Here is a 19,698-nt window from a genome sequence, read left to right as displayed (position 1 = left end):
GTTGAACTCAGACAAAACTGAGATTCTTGTCATTCGTTCCTAGGAAATACCAGAGCAAATTCTGCCATCTGCTGGTTTCCTAGTCGAACACATCAAACCTGTTGCAAGGAATCTTGGCATCTTATCTGATAGTAATTTAAGCTTTGAGCAGCACACCACAAAACGTGTCCAAGCTTGTTTTTATCATCTTGGAAATATTTTTTTAAATATTCAAGACAAAGAGACAATTGTTAATGCTTTTATCTCATCACATCTAAAATACTGCAACAGCCTTTTTACTTGTCTAAACCAAAAAACTATTGATCAACTCCAGACTGTATAGAACTCAGCTGTCGGGCTTTTAACCAGAACAAAGAAATGTGATCACAACACTCCTGTTTCAGCCTGTTCACACTGGCTCCCAGTGTTTTAGAACTGACATTAAGATCCTAATGATTACTTTTAAGGCTCTTCATGGCCTCTCTCCCAGGTATACTGTATTTCTGACCTTGTAGTACTGCACATGCCAGTACGTACTTTGAGATCCTCAGGCAGAGGTCTTTTACCTGTTTCAGAGACTCAGCTGGAAACTAGAGAGGACGGAGCATTTGCAGTCAGAGCCTCTAGAGGCCATGGAATGATCTGCACGAGGAAATTGATTGGCTGAATCAGTGATCTGTTTAAGTCCCTTCTTAAAACTTACTTTTATCAGAGAGTCTTTCCTGATTTTACTTGAGTTTTTAGTTAGTCCTTCAAATATGTTTTTTCTATTCTTCGTTCTTTGTTACATTTAAGCAGTTTTTACTTATCAAATAGTTTTTTTTATTTGTCCTCTTTTATAATGGAATTATTTTATGATGTATGAATTGTCTGCCTTTTGAATAACTTTGTAACTTGAACTGTAAAAGGTGCTCTAAAAATAAAGTTATGTGAAAATAGGAAATCATTGTAACAGAAGTGTGAAGTATGTTGACATGCATTTATATTTTTAATAGATGTAACTATTAAATACTATAAAAATTGATTGATTGATTGATTAATTGATTGACACCTCAATGTGTTATATATGTAAGTTGAATAATGAGGCAATGATACAATGACTATCATCTCTCAATGTGACATCTACGTGTATATATCTATGCCCACACAGTATTTGTAGTCACGTACAAGAAAAGTAAAACCTCAGTTTGTACTAATAAAGGAAGATATTTTAAGAATGTGGCTTCATGTATGAGGACCACATATATAAGCAGACAGCTGAGTTCCTGTTCATACACAAGCTGTGGTCAGTTCTGATCTCTACGAGGCTGAGAGTCAACGCCTGTCAATGCTTGTTGGCCTTTGCTCTGGACTGTACCATCAGTGCAGACAAAGAGACACTATTTTAGTACTTATTTTAACATATTTCTTATTGTTTACAGTTTCTTCACCTGCCCAACTGGGATAAAGTGGTACATTTCATCCAGTCCACAAATTTTAAAATTTATAGTTTAAGAACTTTATATTTTGAAATAATTGAAAAGTAATGACTTTATATTTACTCTGAAATTATAATTTTACTTATTGTCATAGAGTGCCTATATAATAACCTATGCCACCTATAAGAACAAAACAAAAAGAATACAAGAAAATCACCTGGAAGGAAAATAGAGGAATTAGAAAAAGTACAATAGGGAATATCTCAGCATTGAAGAATCTTAAAGAGGTTAAAGTAGCAATGAATGATTTGTTAAACGAGGAAGTAGAAAAATCATTGTCTTTGAAGACAGAGAACATATGATGGAGGCCCCAGAGCAGCTGAGGCGTTGGCTTACAAACTTAAAAAACAGCTCTGCCAGACGTTCCCAGTTCACCCCCACTACTGGTTTAGGTTTCCCAGGTCTATCTGGCATGTTGCCCCCTCACCTGTTTGAAATATCCACCAGTCTCCTCACTTCAGAGTGTCCAAGACATATGGTCACAGAACAGATGACGCAACTACAAAGTTGGTCATCGATCTTTGGCCCAAGGTGTTCTGCTACCCAGTGTTGTTTTTGACAAGCATCTTAGATTTAGTCTTAGTCTTAGTCTTTTGGACTAAAATGCTTATTAGTTTTAGTCACATTTTAGTCACTTCTATATGTGATAGTTTTAGTCCAGTTTTAGTCGACGAAAACTCAAAAGGGTTTTAGTCTAGTTTTAGTCAAAAAAAGAAAAGAAAAAATAAGTATAGTCTTTTAACAAATTAATTTAGGTCAATAAGTATTGGAGATTGCTGTTGGGCAGTGTCACACATAAGTTGTGAAAATAGCAGCAGATCTATAAGTTCAACACATTGTAAGCTTGCAGATCTGCTATTTTCACAAATAATAACAATAATAAAGGAATGGTTTTAGACATATAAGGTTTCCACCCAACGGCACATTTTTAATACACAATCTAAGGATTGTGTATTAAAAATATATAACAAATATCCTTGTGGCGAGCCTTAAGGTGCCGCTTAAGGTTGGTCGTATTTTTTCCGCCTACTTTGTGGCCACATTTGTCACCGTCTTCCTTCACAATAAACTCTGTTTTATTATCTGCTGGGTTATATTTAAAATACACCCATATGTCGTCTCTACATTTGCGACCACCGAGCCCCTGTGTTGAAACTGCCACCGCCATCATGGTCCATTGTCTGATGAGTAACAACAGTGTGACGTCTTGAGCACGTTGTGCTCTGCACGCCAGGTGGTGGGCGTGACCAAACAAGGATAGACTGTAGGCAGCAGCAGATACTTTTTAGGTTTTAATTGACACACACAATAAGGAGAAATATCATGCATTTTAAACGTCTGACAGATCACCCACTAACATTTTCGTCCATTCTCGTCTCGTCAACGAAAACTCACACACGTCTCGTCATGTTTTCGTCATCAGAGAGCTATGTTTATCTCGTCACCGTCTCGTTATCGTCATGAAAAAAAGTGGCGTCAACGAAATGATTTCGTCATCGTCATCGTTGACGAAAACAACACTGCTGCTACCAAGTACACGTATGAACATCTTTATGCTCAAACATGGTGTTTGTCATGGCCAATCCATGGCTAGCACAGAAGTCCAATAACAATACACCACTCGGGTTCAGATCGTGCAGGCCACTCCTCCCATTCACCCCGCTCCAGGTTTCTTCATCATTGCCCACATGGGCATTGAAGTCCCCCAGCAGAACTATGAACTTGTATCCATGATCTCATTCTCAGACAGTCCAAGAAGGCCAGATACTCTGAACTGCTGTGTGGTGCATAAGCACAGTCAACAGTCAGAGTCTTCCTTCCAGCAACACGAGGCCACAAGGATGCAACCACCTCATTCTGCAGGGAGAAGTCTAACATTGCTGTACTCAGCCAGGGACTCATGAGTATCCCTGCACCCACTCAGCACCTCTCACCCTGGGCAACTCCAGAAAAGAAAAGATTCCAGCCCCTCTTCAGGAGTTTGGTTCCAGAGCTGATGCTGTACGTAGAGGTCAGCCCAACTATATCCAGTTGGTATCACTCCACCACCCACACTAGCTGCGGCTCCTTCCTCACCTGCAAGGTGATGTTGTCCCTAGAACTAATTTGCAATGCCTGGGATGAGCATGTCAAGGCCCACGCACCTGCCCAATGCCCACAGGGCAGCAACTCCATGTTGTACCAACCAGGCCACATGTATCAAGGCCCGGCCACCAGACACTTGCTGTTGAGCTCCCCTCCCAGGTCTGGCTCCAGGAGAGTGCCATGGTCTCTCTGTTCAGGGTGAGGTTCTTACCCACCTTACTTGTCAGTTCATTGGGATATTTTGATAATTCCTCATCAATCAAATCAAATATTCTCTTTTCAAAAATTTTAAATGGGCAAACAAATAAATTAAAACATTTTCAATGGTTTAAGGCTGCATGTGGATCTATTTTGTTAGTTATTTCATGTTTTATCTGTTCAGGAAAGGGCATCAAGATCTAAATCTTGATATTTGATCACAAACACACAAACATTAAAACAATCACAAATATCATAAAAAATATCAGCAAGTAAAACTTCACAAATCTCTCAGTTTAAAAACAATAATCACAAATATGCAATAAGATCATTTGAAGGTACTTTCATCCACTGGAGTTGTACGTGTTTAACATGATCATACTGTGGTCTGACAGAGGGAACATCAGCGTTCATTTACCACAAACAGAAAAACAAAGACTTTTCAGAAGCGATAGAGCAGCGCTTTGAGATGAGTTCCTGTTCCTCTCTCAGATAGAAACTGTGGTCACTGACTGTCTCATCAGTCTGGTTCAGTGTGTTGGAGGATGAACATCTACAGCTGCCTGTTGGCCTTACTGCTGGCCTGTAATGTGACAGCAGGTAAGAATTTATCCCTCATCATAATAATGTTTAATCATAATGTTTTTCAGTGATGAATGTGGTGCAGCTGTTTATTTTCACTGCTGTTTTCAGGCTGTAAGAACGCAGCAGACACATATAAAGTATGAAGTCTGTAGTTTCTGGTTTATTGTTCATATCGTGGTCTGAAGGTAAAGGAATCTAGTCTGGGAGATTAAAATAAGAAGCAAGTCTCAGTCAGAATATGAGGCTGCATGTTATTAAAAGCTGAAGAAAAATCAGCAAATAAAAGTCTTGGGTTTTAAGTGTTTTTTTATACAGTGTATAAAAAGTTTTGTATGTAGTCTTTATCTGGCTGGTAAGCAAATTGCAAAGGAAGTTTTCCATCTATACAAGACACAATAATAGTTTTAAAAATCTGACATTATTCACAAGTAGGGATGTCTGATAATATCGACCCTTCATTATATGGGACGTTTACGGTTTACCTCCTCGTTGTCATTTTCTCTGTTATGTTTTCGGCGAGTCCTGCCTCCAGAAACGGGGCTTATGTCTGTGGTTTGGAACTATTTCCAAGTGTTCCCTACATATAGTAAATAACTGCAAAGCAGCATAATAAATATGGCAGTGCCATATTGGCACTTTTTTTCCACAACTTAAGTTGAAGTTGTTATCTTTTTTTGCACAGACAGTGTTTACATGTGGAAAGCCATGTTGCATTTATTTATGCATCCAGTGGAGCATCACAATAAAATTAGGCATAATGTGTTAATTCAACAGTAGGAGATATGTTATGTTGTTATCTAACAGTTTTGGTGTAAAAAGCCTGCATATATCGGTATCGGATGATATCGGTATCGGAAATTAAGAGTTGGACAATATTGGAATATCGGATATTGGCAGAAAAGTCAATATCGAGCATCCCTATTCACAAGTGAAGTGAGTACTACAGGTCTGAACTCATTTAGTGCTTTAGAATGTTTTGGTTTGGAAAATGGTATAACGGTTTGCATATTACAGTTTTTAAATATTTGGCAATGGTCAGCACACATCTGGAAAATTCTGGTGAAGACTTCTCTGAGCTGGTCTGCACAATTATTTTTTGGTCTCATTAGCAAATTGGTTTAAGGAGGCCATATTCTTAATTTCTTGCCAGGCTCTAAGGTCTCCGCTGCTATATTGCATTTTAATTTTATCGTACTTTCCTTTGGCCTTCCTTATTTCATTATGTACTTCTTTAGAAACAGCATTTTCCTCTTGGGGGTTACCAGTACGATAGGTCTTTTTCTTTTTGTTGATAACTGATTTAAGCTCCTTTGTTATCCAAGGTTTGTTATTTGGATAAATAACAACCTTTAGTGGTTAAAATCAGTGAGTACCTCTGGTTGATGAAGAATATACATACACCTCCACCCCGTCGCTTGTTGGTCAGCGACCAGTCCAATCTAAATGGAATCCCGAATCCTCTCAGTGACAAGTCTTCGTCCAGTTCACTGAGCCACCTTTCAGTGAAGGCCAGTAGACAGGTGTCTTTCACTTCATGTTTGAATGTGGCCCAAACCTCCAGCTCATCCATGATAGCTTTCTTGTTTGCCCCAAAGATGAAAACTGTAAAAGATGAAAAGTGGATCAAAGATGAAAATATACAGTCATGGCCAAAATTATTGGCACCCTCAGCTTAATGTTTTGTAGCACACCCTGTGAAAAAAAAAACTGAAATCAATCGCTTCCTGTAATTATGAACGAGTATCTTACACCTCTTTTTTTTGGACCACTCTTCTTTTGCAAACTGCTCAAGGTCTTTCAGATTTGAAGGAGATCTCTGCACAGGTGTTCTTTGGGATTCACATCTGGACTCATTGTTGGCCATTTCAGAAGTCTTCAGTGCTTTGTCTTTAACCATTTCTGAGTGTTTATTGACATCTGTTTTGGGTCATTGTCCTCCTAGAAGACCCATGACCTCTGACCTCAGGTAGAGATGCTGCTTTCTGACACTGGGCACTACTTTGTGCCCCAAAATTCTTTGGTAGTCATCAGAATTCATAATGCCATTCACACAGTCAAAGCACCCGGTGCCAGAAGCAGCAAAGCAACCCCAAAACATCAGTGAAGGTCCAAAGGTACCAAAAAGCTCTACTTTGGTCTCATCTGTCCATAGTGCGTTCTCCAAGAAGTGTACAATACTCATTTTTACAATCAGTATTAGTATACTGTATGTTGATAATAAATGTATTTATATGGTTAGAATGTAATGCTGTATACAGTCATGGCCAAAACTGGACTCAACCTTTGTGTTGTGTGTCTGTGTGAACCACACTGAGCATGGAGAAAAGAAAGAAGAGCAAAGAGTTGTGGCACTCAAATCGTCAGACAATTATGGAGAGATCTGAATGTTCCTGTGTCCACTGTCCTGAGTATTGAACACATATGATCTAAAGTATGCACAGACTCACACAGAGACCAGAGACTGTGACGCACAAACAGTTTGTTACCAAGACAATAAAACCACAAACAGAAAACCACAAAGAGTGATGCAGTGAACTGTGACTGTGTACAATATGTCAGACCCCAAAACCTCTGACATGTTTACTGATGGTGAGAATAATGTGTGAAGTAAGACAGTTAAAGTCTAACTAAAAATGGATGTTTAGTTATTGTAAACTGTGTTTCTTTTGCAGAAATAATCTATCAAGCAGTCAAGGAGGGGAAGTTGGCCTTTCTGTCTTTTCCTCACTCTGTGGAGGGTAAAGTGACGTGGAGCAGAGAGATTGATGGAAGGAAAGTTGATATATTTGCAACTGATGGTTACAGAGTTGAAAGATTAAATGATCCACAGAGACGATACAGTTCCTTAGCAGGAATTAAGTCACTGTTCATCTCTGGAGCTGCTGTCTCAGACTCTGGAACATATTACTGTAATAATGAACCAGCTGTGGAACTGACGGTGATCCCATCAGGTAACATCAGACTCTGTTAAAGTTGTTCTGCTTTCTGGTTTCTCTTCCTGTTTCAGAGTCTCTGAGCTCAACTTTTCTTTTTTCTAAACTTTAATTAAATACAAACATTAACTTATTAATGAACTGCGGTTTTAACTTCAATAACAATTATATTATAAGGAATTATATCATCATTTGTTATTTTAATTACTCAGTCAGATTTTAATTCCATCTCATTCACTATAAAAAAGTATTTCTTACTAAACTTCTTGTAACTGTAGGTACTTAAATATTATATAATATGTCATATTTATTTCTATTTTCCTTTTAAAGTAGAAACACTTTTTAAATGAGCTGCTTCATAATTAAAGGACAGGTTCACACATTTTTAAAGTCTGTCTAAAAACAACAGTCAGGAACCCAAATGAACAGAGTGTGTTTTTCTTGCTGTAATTATTCCTCCTGTTCATTCCTCACCACTTTTAGTGACCTCACCACTTCTTCACTTTAGTGTAGAAACAGAAGTTAGTTTCTTAAAGAAAATCTTGTTTTCTAACAAAACTCATTCATGTGTCTGCTGACTTTATCCTGAATACATTTATGATGACATGTTATAAAACATGTCTTAGTTTTTACTTTCTTAATGTTTGTTGTTCACAGGAACAGAAATACTCGAACCTACAGAGAAGTCCAGCATCACTCTGACATGTCCTCATGATGTTGGAGGGTCACATGTTCCAACATGGAGCAGAGAGATTGGTGGAAAACAACAACCAATCAGGCTTCAGGTTTCAACTGTAACCAGGATGTTGATGTTACCCAACCTGCATCCTGCGGACTCTGGACTGTACCTCTGTGATGGAAAACCAGCTGTGTATCTAAATGTGATCAAAGGTGAGTCGCCTGAGAGAGGTGAGAGACATTTGGACCACTTTTCTTTTGCAAACAGCTCCAGGTATTTCAGATTTGAAGGATGCCTTCTCCCAGCTGCTGTTTTGAGATCTCTGCACAGGTGTTCTCTGGGTGTCACATCTGGACTCACTGTTGGCCATTTCAGAACTCTCCAGCACTTTGTCTTTAAACATTCCTGAGAAAATGTCAGACACTCTTCCCCCCCACCTGACACATTTACTGATAGTATGAACAATGTGTGAAGTTAGACATTAAAAGTGAAGTGATACTTTAAGGTCTTCACATGTTTCATAATTAGCAGTTAGCACTCGACAGCTAAATGTGATTCTGACTCTGATGAAGAACTTTTGAGGGTTTTTTTTTTAATTAGAAAAGCTGAAATTCTGAAAATGGATGTTTAGTTATTGTAAACTGTGTTTCTTTTGCAGAAATAATCTATCAAGTAGTCAAGGAGAAACAACAGGTCACTCTGCGTTGTCCTCACTCTGTGGAGGGTAAAGTGACGTGGAGCAGAGAGATTGATGGAAGGAAACTTGATATATTTGCAACTGATGGTAACAAAGAGGAAAGATTAAATGATCCCCAGAGACGATACGGTTCAATAGTAGGGGAAAAGTCACTGATCATCATCAGAGCTGCTGTCTCAGACTCTGGAACATATTACTGTAATAATGAACCAGCCGCTGAACTGACGGTGATCCCATCAGGTAACATCAGACTCTGTTAAAGTTGTTCTGCTTTCTGGTTTCTCTTCCTGTTTCAGAGTCTCTGAGCTCAACTTTTCTTTCTCTAAACTTTGATTAAATACAAACATTAACTTATTAATGAAATGCTGCATTTCAGAGGTAAATGTGGTTTTATCTTCAATAATAAAACATATTGTATATAAATATTGTAAGAATTAATGTCATCATTACTATTGTAATAACTCAAAGCCAGACTTTAATTCTATCTCATTGACTGTTAACAATAATTAAATTCTATTTAACTTTTCGTTACTGTAGCTAAATATTTATGTATTTTTGTACGTTAGTCATTTCAATCAGGAGAGACCAGAGAATAATAATAAGTAAAATAATGTTTATTATGCAGATGATTAGTCTTTGGCGCTTGGACTCTGCATGGAGAATTTTTAAATGGAAGGACGCAGCAGCATGATAAACGGTCGACCATTAAGTTGGAATAAAATATATTTTTTAAAAACATGTCTTAGTTTTTACTTTCTTAATGTTTGTTGTTCACAGGAACAGAAATACTCCAACGTACAGAGAGGTCCAGCATCACTCTGACATGTGCTCATGATGTTGGAGGGTCACATGTTCCAACATGGAGCAGAGAGATTGGTGGAACACAACAACCAATCAGGCTTCATGTTTCAACTGGAACCAGGACGTTGATGTTACCCAACCTGCAGCCTGCTGACTCTGGACTGTACCTCTGTGATGGAAAACCAGCTGTGTATCTACATGTGATCAAAGGTGAGTCGTCTGAGAGAGGAGAGAGACAAGACCTCAAAGATATACACACAAATATGAAGGAGAAGAAGTTATTTAAAGGAATAATCTGACATTTTAGGCAAGATGTAAGATTCTTTATTTTCTTACTGAGAGTTAGAAGAGAAGATCAGTCAGTGGTGGATTGAACATGTAAAATAACAATAATAACACTGAAGTTTTTCTCTATTATGATAATTTTTACTTCTGATACTTTATAAGAACATGTTGTACGTTGTATTACTACTGTTAGTGAAGTTAAAGATGTCAGTACTCCTTCATCCTTACATGGATACCACATTCATATCTGTCCATTAAACATGAAGCTGCAGTTAGCAGTCAGTTAGCTTATCTTAGCTTAGCTTAGCATAAAGGCTGAAACAGAAGGAAACAGTGAGTCTGGTGTTACAGAGAGTTATAACTCAAAGATACACACACAAATATGAAGAAGAAGAAGTTACTTAAAGGAATAATCTAAGATTTTTTACTTTCTTACTGAGAGTTAGAAGAGAAGATTAGTCAGTGGTGGATTGTAACTAAGGACATTTACTTAAATACAGTTTTTAGGTATCATGTGATACTGATGATCCACTCCTCTATATCTCAGAGAGGAATATTGAACTTTTTACTCCTCTACATTTATTTGAGCACAGTCTTTCCAGATCGATATTTTACTAATAAAACACATGATGTATTTTATATTTGAAAATAATTACATCACTTGGTATTTATCTGTTTTTACTTTGACACATCAGAGTATTTTCTGTTGATCAGTGTCAAAAAACATGAAAAACTTCAGAGAGTGAAAACTTTTTACAGACTGTATATTCTGTATGTAAAATATTTACATAAACATCCTGAACATGTAAAATAACAATAATATCACTGAATGGTTTCTTTCTCCATAATAACAATTTTTATTTCTGATACTTTATAAGAACATGTTGTACGGTGGTATTACTACCGTTACTGAAGTTAAAGATGTCAGTACTCCTTCATCCTTACATGGATACCACATTCATATCTGTCCATTAAACATGAATCTGCAGCCAGCAGTCAGTTAGCTTAGCTTAGCTTAGCTTAGCATAAAGGCTGAAACAGAAGGAAACACTGAGTCTGGTGTTACAGAGAGTTATATGCAGAAATATACAAGAGCAAATATAAACAGTTCAAATAAGAGGGAAAGTTTAATGCTTCTTCAAATGAAACACAAACAGTATCCTCTACATTCAAGTTCTTTAAAGACTGTGTAAAGTGAATTCAGACATTTTCTTCTAAACACATTGAATAGGTCATAAATGTATTTCTAAAAAAGGTGTAAAAAGCATTTCAACCATTTAGATTTGAATTGTGGAGCTAGGCTTCACAAACTGTGTTTTTAAGATTTCTGTGTCTGGATTTAATGGGCGGGTCTGAAAATCGCCGCGGAGAGTTATAAATACATTCAGCGCACACTACTACTACAGTCTACAGTTAGCCAGTTAGCTGAGTTAGCCACCGAGCTCTTTACCTTTTCCCTGTTTCAGAATTCATGATTTCATGACTTTTTGTATTAAAATGCATTTTGCTGTCCTGTTGTTTATATTTCCTCCATCTCACACAGAAGAAAACAGGAAGCCACCACCAACAACAACAACAACAACAACTGTTCACACACCTACAAGAAGACAAACAGCAGCAGATACAACTTCAACTTCAACAAAGAAACAAAGTAAGATGAAACAGTTTTAAATGTTAAATTGTTAAACTAATTAAAAGTTGATCGATCTAAACAAACAAAAAAGCACAAAACATTTTAACTGCAGTTATTAATGAAACAGATGCAGAGATATCAGAGCCTGGGAAACTTAACACTGTGTTCAAGTGAAACTGAAGTTTCTATGTGAGAAGTCGAGTTCACAACATGTTCAACATTCAAATGGTTTTTATTTATAGAGCTTGAACTGTTGCTGATGACTCACCACAAAGATTTAAGTAGCATCTTTCTTTTTTTTAAACTGAATCATTTTGTGACAATCCGTAAACAGTTAGCTGTAGTGAAATAGATTTTCTGTCTTGTAATATATTTTTCTATTCTGCACAGAAGGAAAAAAAATAAAATTGCCTACAACAGCTTCTACAACATCAGCACCATCTGCAAACACAGATATGACTACATCAAGTAAGTCAAGAGACCCAAAAAGAAAATGGACAAGTAACAATCACTTAAAATTATTAAACAAACAAAATAAGAGCCTGGGACAGGTTTAACGTTGTGTAGTTAAATAGATTTTCTGCCCTGTAATATATATTTTCTCTATTCTGCACAGAACATGAAAAGGCATTGCCTACAGCGAATTCTACAACATCAGCTGCAGACACGGGTATGACTGCAACAAGTAAGTCGAGAAACCCAAACAGAAAATGGATGAGTAAAATGAGTAAAATGAAACAGATCTAAATGTTAAATTCTCATCTGTGCATTCATCAGAGTTTACGACAAAGATGAAGATATGTATTCAGAGTTTGTGGAAAAGACTGAGAAATTAAAATTAAAGTAACTGATTCTGAATGTTTCTTGTCTTCCAGCCTCGGCTCACTTGTGGCAAATGCCTGTTCGTGTGGTGATCGTAATGCTTTATTTAATCATCATGATCAGCATCACCGTCACTACCTGGAGAAGAGGTGAATGACCTTAAGATGTTAATCTGAAAATGTTGAACAGCAAATGATTTTTTAAAATACAGCCAGAAAATAAATAATATTTTTAGATTTAGAAAAACTCATAACAGCAGAAATAAGAAAGAAAACTGAATTTCAGTCTGGGAGTAAATGTGCCTGGTCTATATTAACAAATCAGTTTAACCGTGAAAAATGTGTCTCCACTTTTCAGGAATCATAGGCTAAAACAGTGGTCACCAACCCTGATCCTGTAGAGATACAGCCCTGCATGTTTTAGGTATCGCCCCACTCTAACACACCTGATTCTAATAATGACGAGCTTCAGCTGCTTGATAATCAGCTAATACTTAGAATCAGGTGTGTTAGAGTGGAGAGATACCTAAAACATGCAGGCCAGTAGTTCTCCAAGAGCAGGGTTGGAGACCACTGGCCAAAAATATAAAGTGTCTCAGAAAGGCCAGAAGATGACAACATCGTTATAATTGGTTCTTCCTTCTTCCCAACTTTCTAACAGATATCTTTAAAAACAAAAAAGTGGCCTTTGAGATATTATCATAACTGATGATAATATAACTAACAGACAAACAAAGCTGGAAGTCATTAACATCTATGTCATGTTGCTCATCACTGTAACATTAACATAATGCTCTCTTTTAAATGTGAGACGCTGACTGATGAAGATGCAACACAAGTGAACTGAAAATATGTTTAATCATCTTTATGTTGACCTTCTCTCTGTTGCAGCCCGACAGATACAGGAATGACACACAGCAGAAACAGAAAATCATCTCTGATCCTCCATCACACAGAAACGAGCAGTAAAAACCGAACCGGTCAACAGTTTCATCCACATCCAGTCTGACAGGAAACAGTCAGTCTGCTTCCACCTCTAACACTGTGACTGCTACAGCTACGACTGTTAAACTACCAATTACATTTTTATTACAGATATTATTGATGATAAATGGATCCACCAGGAAATAATCTAAACCTTAAAGGGAAGTAACTTAAAACTGCATTCTATCATAAGGCCACCAGGGGGCGACCGTTTTGGTGTCAAAAGGACTTCCGACTCTATACAAGTCAATGGAGAATTCACCAACTTCTCACTTGATTTCTAACCTCAGTAAACGTTTTCAAAATGTGTTTATGGTCTCAATCGCTAGTTTAAAGCCTTCTTCAATGCAGTATGATGTTCATTTGGGACATTTTGGCCTCCCTGATTTTATATGTGACGATAAAGCAGGGTATGCATTAGGGCGTGGCTACGTGGTGATTGACAGGTTGATTGGTTCACAGGTTCAGGAGGGCGCCTCATGCTCCTCCTGATGCCCATATAAGTAGAATCCGTGCTTTTATTTTTTCCAGCATGCACCTGAAATTTTCAAGATGGTGCTGCTCAGATCCGATACTATTGGCCTCCGAGCAGCAGTCCACAAACCAATGGGTGACGTCACGGATGTTACGTCCATTTCTTATATACAGTCTATGAGTAAAATATTAGAATAGTTTTCATCTTACCTATTAAATAAGAGGCTCTGTGTCTCTGTCAACAACTATGTTTCTTCATTTTCTTCTGTATAGTATGGCGTGCCTCAGGGGTCGGTCTTGGGCCCAATCTTATTTTTCTTACATGCTTCCCCTTGGGCACATTATTCAGGGACATGGTGTTTCTTTCCATTTTATACTGATGATACACAGACGTACCTTCCTGTTAGATCCACAGACCCTGGTATGCTAAGTGCATTAAATGACTGTGTTTGCAATGTTAAAGACTGAATTTAAAACAACTTTATTCAGTTGAACTCAAACGAAGTTGAGATTCTTGTCATTGAATCCCAGTTAATAGCAAAGCAAATTCTGCCATCTGCTGGTTTCCTAGTCGAACACATCAAACCTGTTGAAAGGAATCTTGGCATCTTATTTGATATCAGAGAGCCTTTCCTGATTTTGAGTTTTTAATTTTCCATGAATTGCTTCAATCTCCTTTTCCTATGGCCTGATTATTCTTGCTTTTTTCTTACATTTAAATGTTGTTTAACTCATGTTCTAATGTTTTATTTGGTCTCTTTTATAATGCTACTATTTTATGATTTGTGTTTTTGCTACCTTGTAAACCACTTTGTAACTTGGATTTTGAAAAGTGCTTTAAAATAAAATGTATTATTATAAAATCTCAGTGTGTGAAAACGGGAAATCATTGAAACAGAATTGTGAAGTATGTTGACATGCATTGGCATTTTTAATAGATGTATCTATTTAAAACATCGAGTTCTTATCCTGTATTTTTAAAATCATAGTAGCCATATTACAGCACAATAAAAAACAGAAATTACTTTAAAAATAATTAATTTTATTTAATGCAGTAAAACTATACATAAAATATTTTTAAGAATGTGGCTTCATGTATGAAGACCACATATATAAGCAGACAGCTGAGTTCCTGTTTAGACACAAGCTGTGCTCAGTTCTGATCTCTACGAGGCTGAGAGTCAACGTCTGTCACTACCTGTTGGCCTTTGCTCTGGACTGTACCATTTGTGCAGAGACAAAGAGATGCTATTTTATGACTTATTTTAAAATATTTCTTATTCTTAGAGTTTCTTCACCTGCTCAACTGGGATAAAATGGTACATTTCATCTAGTGTTGTAAATCTTAGTACCACAAATTTTAAAATTCCTTTTTAAGCATTTATATTCTGAAATAATTAAAAAGTAATGACTTTATATTCACTACTATAATTTTACTTATTGTCATAAAGTCCATCTGGTCCATCTGCACTAAACTGAGGTTCCTTATGTATATCTGGACTTGTATCAGTTTATCCATCTACTAAGGAAGGAATCTCTGTATGTATGTCCTTTGTGTATCTCTTGAACTGTTCATCAGCTTCACATTTGGAGGATGTGTTTCTGGGCAAGAATGGGAGTGTAATCTCGAATTTGGTGCAATTTGAACACACAATATATTTAAAAAAAAATTTTTTTTAAAACAGCAGCAAACAGTGAGCTGCTCAGAGTGGGGCGAAGGTTTACCTGCCAACAGGACAACGACCCTAAGCACACAGCCAAAGGAGTGGCGGCTTCAGCACGAGTCTGTGAATGTCCTTGAGTGGACCAGCCAGAGCCCAGACTTGAACCAGATTGAACATCTCTGGAAAGACCTGGAAATATCTGTGCAGCGACGCTCCCCATCGAACCTGACAGAACTTGAGAGGATCTGCAGAGAGGAATACAGGTGTAGCTTCATAACCAAGAAGACTTGAGGTTGTAATCGTTGCCAAGGTGCCTCAACAAAGTATTGAATAAAGGGTGTGAATACTTATGTACATGCAATATTTCAGTTTTTTAAAATTTTTTAATACATTTGCAAACATTTCTAATCCTTTTTTGCTTTGTCATTATGGGTATTTGTGTTTTAGATTGATTATAAAAAGGAATGTAATCAATTTTGGAATAAGGCTGTAACATAACAAAATGTGAGGGAAGTGAAGGGGTGTGAATACTTTCTGGATGCACTGTATATGATGGAGGCCCCAGAGAACCTGAGGTGTTGGCTTACAAACTTAAAGACCAGCAAAAGAAGGCATCAGTAATGCAGCTACATGAAAGACACAAAGACAATAATAAGGGGCCAGAATGAGATAACAAACCAATTTGCAAAATATTACCAGGATCTATATGACACTGCCCAAAATACCATAAACAAGGAAAAGTTATTGCAGTTTTTTCAAAAGTTAAATTTAGAAGTTAAACAAGAACAGAATATCATACTTACAAAGACAATATCAGAGGAGGAAATCCATAATCAGATTAATAAACTAAATACATACAGTAAGTCTCCTGGAAGTAATAAAAACTCAAATGAGTTCTACATATAATTCAAGTATGACCTGGTTCCACTTCTATGTAAGGCTTATAATTGGTCATTGGACTACACAGCAGAGCTTTCACAGCAAACCACAAACCACCTACACAGTAATGGAAGTGAATAAACCATCAGTTTGTCTATATGTAGCATTAGTAACCCGACCACCTGCATCAGTGTCACTGTTTCTCATCATACTGCAGATGCATTCATGACACTCTGCAGCCTCAATAATGTTCTGGTAAATAGAATAACCTCCCCTCCCCCACCCCCACCACCAAGATGTTTGTCATGCAGGAAGCAGTTTGTACTTCCTCTTAATCATGATTCATGGTTGCTGCCGAACATGCACCTTTTGTACTTGACCTCATGTAACTTAAAGATGAGTGTATTCTTGTTTTTTGTGTTTTTAATCTATGGGTGTAACACCTGGACACTGGTTGTGGCAATCCACACCCTTGTTTCTTCTATCCAATTGGGTAGAATTTTTGTTCCACTTTCTAACTGATGACAAATGTACACCTGTCCTATTTTGATCATATACTGTCAACCCAGTCTTGCAACTTGTGTGCAGATAGCACAACTTTACACTTTCAAGTTGCATGCAGTTTGTAATGATCGCTACCGGTCTATAGTGTGATGTCACTTCCTCTTTGGTGAGGTCAGAGTTGTGTGTTGATGTGGGAAGATGCATGTCCAAACTTGTAGCCAACATTTTGTTTAAAGCTTGTTTCTTAGCACTAAAACTGTCACCTGTACAATAGTAACGTCTGCCCAAAATAAAACTACAGATGAAGAGGGAATTGTTAGGGCGAACTAAGGGACCTAAGCTCAGGACACCAAGACAGGGGGAAGATTTGAAGAGTTAATTTACAAGTATGCAATGTTTAAGGAAGGAGGGGTTTGGAGTTTTTACCTCAGTTCACCATCATGAAAAAATGACCTTTATATGTGTGGTCGGATACGTGACTGCGACGTTCTGTTGAAACCACCAAAGTCTAAATATGTCAATGACAAACACGTCTCTAACTGTGTTCACTCAAAATGTGGTGGTTTGGTTTTTTCTTTATCTGGCAGCTCTCACTGTTCAGTTTGTTCTTTTTGGTTGTTGAATCTCTTTTTGTTTTTTTGCTAAACATTAATCACTGTTTGTATCTGCATTTTCACAGATCACCTTTCTGTTGTTGACTTTCAGTTGATTTATTTTGATTTACTTTGACCTGCTCATTACTCTTTCAGTTTAAACCTAAGACTAAACAAAACAAAGACTAAATACTGGACTCAGATCAGGTCACATTTTACACCCCCCCACACACACACACACACACAGTCTTACCTCTGTCACTTTTGGGGTTTTTACATGAACTTACATTAATTTCCTGGAGGCTTAACCTAACCTTAACCACTGACCAACAACAAAAAACAAAAAATAGTGTTTTAACAACTGGGAACATGATTTTTGTCCCCAATCGACTGGTGTTGTCTGGGTTGTGTCCCTGAAAGTAGTTATAGTGTAGTAAAATTATACGCACGCACACACACACACATTTAAAAAATCACAAATAACACAAAAATTATATCAGCTAGTAAAACTTTACAATCTCTCAGTTTAAAACAATAATCACTAATCATACTGTGTTCTGACACGGGAAACATTAGCGTTCATTAACCACAAACAGAAAAAGACATTTCAGAAGTGACAGACCAGTGTCTGTAGCTGAGTTCCTGTTCCTCTCTCAAATAGAAACTGTGGTCACTGACTGTCTCTTCAGTCTGGTTCAGTGTGTTGGAGGATGAACATCTACAGCTGCCTGTTGGCCTTACTGCTGGCCTGTAATGTGACAGCAGGTAAGAATTTATCCCTCATCATAATAATGTTTAATAATAATGTTTTTCAGTGATGAATGTGGTGCAGCTCTTTATTTTCACTGCTGTTTTCAGGCTGTAAGAATGCAGCAGACACATATAAAGTATTTCTGGTGTTTCTGGTTTATTGTTCATATTGTAGTCTGAAGGTAAATGGCAGTTTCTCCATAACAAGTGTATCTACTTTTCTGTATGATAGATTCAGAGTTAGATTTAGATTCAGACAACTTTATTGATCCCAAAGAGGGCAATTTATTTGCAGCTTACCCCATCCACAATCACATAAACAACATCCAGTAAGTTACATGTCAAGAACAGAGATCAGCAAACAAACTGATACCATATTTCTTTGCCTCATTTTTCACCTGATTCTCCTGATCTTGAAGCAGACCTTAACAATGCTGTACAGGCTGTTTTTGTCCTTAATGGATAGTCCATTGAACCAACAGATAACAGAGAATGTTAAAAGACTTTCAATAAATTAACAAAAAAAGTTACTTACAGTCCTTTCAGTTTCAGTTTTTCAGTTCAGCTTCCTCAACAAGTGGATTCTCGGTTGTCCCCGTTTGACAATGGAGTCAGTGTCAGTATCAAACAGTCATCACAGTTCCAACGTATTTATAAGACTCCACAGTCTGGATGTCTTTGCAATGTATGACACTAGCTTTATGGTCAGGGTTGTAACTGAAGTCAATAATCATATCCTCTGAATCTCCTCTTGAAGTAAAGATAAGACGACAGAGTCACCAGAAAACTTAACAAGAAAACTGTCCTGCAGCTGTCAGTGTACATGATGAATAGAAAGGGTGACAACACACAGCTCTGAGGTGAACCTGTGTTTGACTCACTTGTATTGAACATTGGTCCATTTACGAAAGACCTGCTGAACCCTCTCAGTGAGAAAGCTAGAAAATCAGCATGAGAAGCTGGTCTGGGAGATTAAAATAAGAGGCAAGTCTCTCATTCAGAATATGAGGCTGCATTTTGTTAAAAGCTAAAGAAAAATCACCAAATAAAAGTCTTGATCTGGGTTTTTCGAAGTGCTTGTACACAGTGTATAAAAGGTTTTGTATCCTCTACATCTTTATCTGGCTGGTAATCAAATTGCAAAGAATCAAGTTTTCCCATCTTCTCAAAATGTGTCATCACAAGAGTAATTTAGTTCTTCGGATTTTTTTGGTTTCGTAATAGGTATGATGGTTGACGTATTTCATATTATAGGTATTTGGCAAAGGTCAGCACACATCTGGAAGATTCTGGATAAGACTTTGCTGAGCTGGTCAGCACAATAATGTAAAGTACGCCCACAGATGGCATCAAGACCAGCAGCTTTCTTGATTTAACCCTCTTAAATAAGGCTGTGACACATTCCTGAGATATCACTATTTCCTTTAGAGGCTCATGGGATTTTTTTTTTACAAAGAAAGACATTGTCAGAAAAATTAAACGTTTCAAAGTTGGAAAAGAAAGTGTTAAAAGTGGCAAGTCAGGAATATCCACTCCATTTACACTAATGGGCTTTTTGGTCTCATTAGCATATTGGTGAACGGAGGCCATATCTTTAATTCCTTGCCAAGCCACTCCAAGGTCTCTGCTGCTATATTGCACTTTAATTTTATTCTATTTTCCTCTTTGCCCTTTCT

General features: G+C 37.3%; 2 protein-coding genes and 1 gene segment (V, D, J or C); 1 reads left to right on the top strand and 2 right to left on the bottom strand.

The window, feature by feature from the left end:
* Nucleotides 1-19,698, top strand: part of LOC133996245 (immunoglobulin kappa light chain-like) — a 630,565-nt gene that overhangs the window by 50,364 nt on the left and 560,503 nt on the right. The gene's annotated exons all lie outside the window — the stretch shown is intronic.
* LOC133996249 (Ig kappa chain V-III region MOPC 63-like) overlaps nucleotides 1-19,698 on the bottom strand; it is a 630,498-nt gene that overhangs the window by 52,069 nt on the left and 558,731 nt on the right.
* vps52 (VPS52 subunit of GARP complex) overlaps nucleotides 8,238-19,698 on the bottom strand; it is a 142,486-nt gene continuing 131,025 nt past the window's right edge. Inside the window, exon 21 of the transcript XR_009927204.1 lies at nucleotides 8,238-8,257. The gene's annotated coding sequence lies outside the window, so the exon portion shown is untranslated. The remainder of the gene's footprint in view (nucleotides 8,258-19,698) is intronic.

The sequence above is a fragment of the Scomber scombrus genome, chromosome 16 (assembly GCF_963691925.1).
Source record: "Scomber scombrus chromosome 16, fScoSco1.1, whole genome shotgun sequence".
NCBI lineage: Eukaryota > Metazoa > Chordata > Actinopteri > Scombriformes > Scombridae > Scomber > Scomber scombrus.
This window is presented reverse-complemented; position numbering and strand designations above follow the sequence as displayed.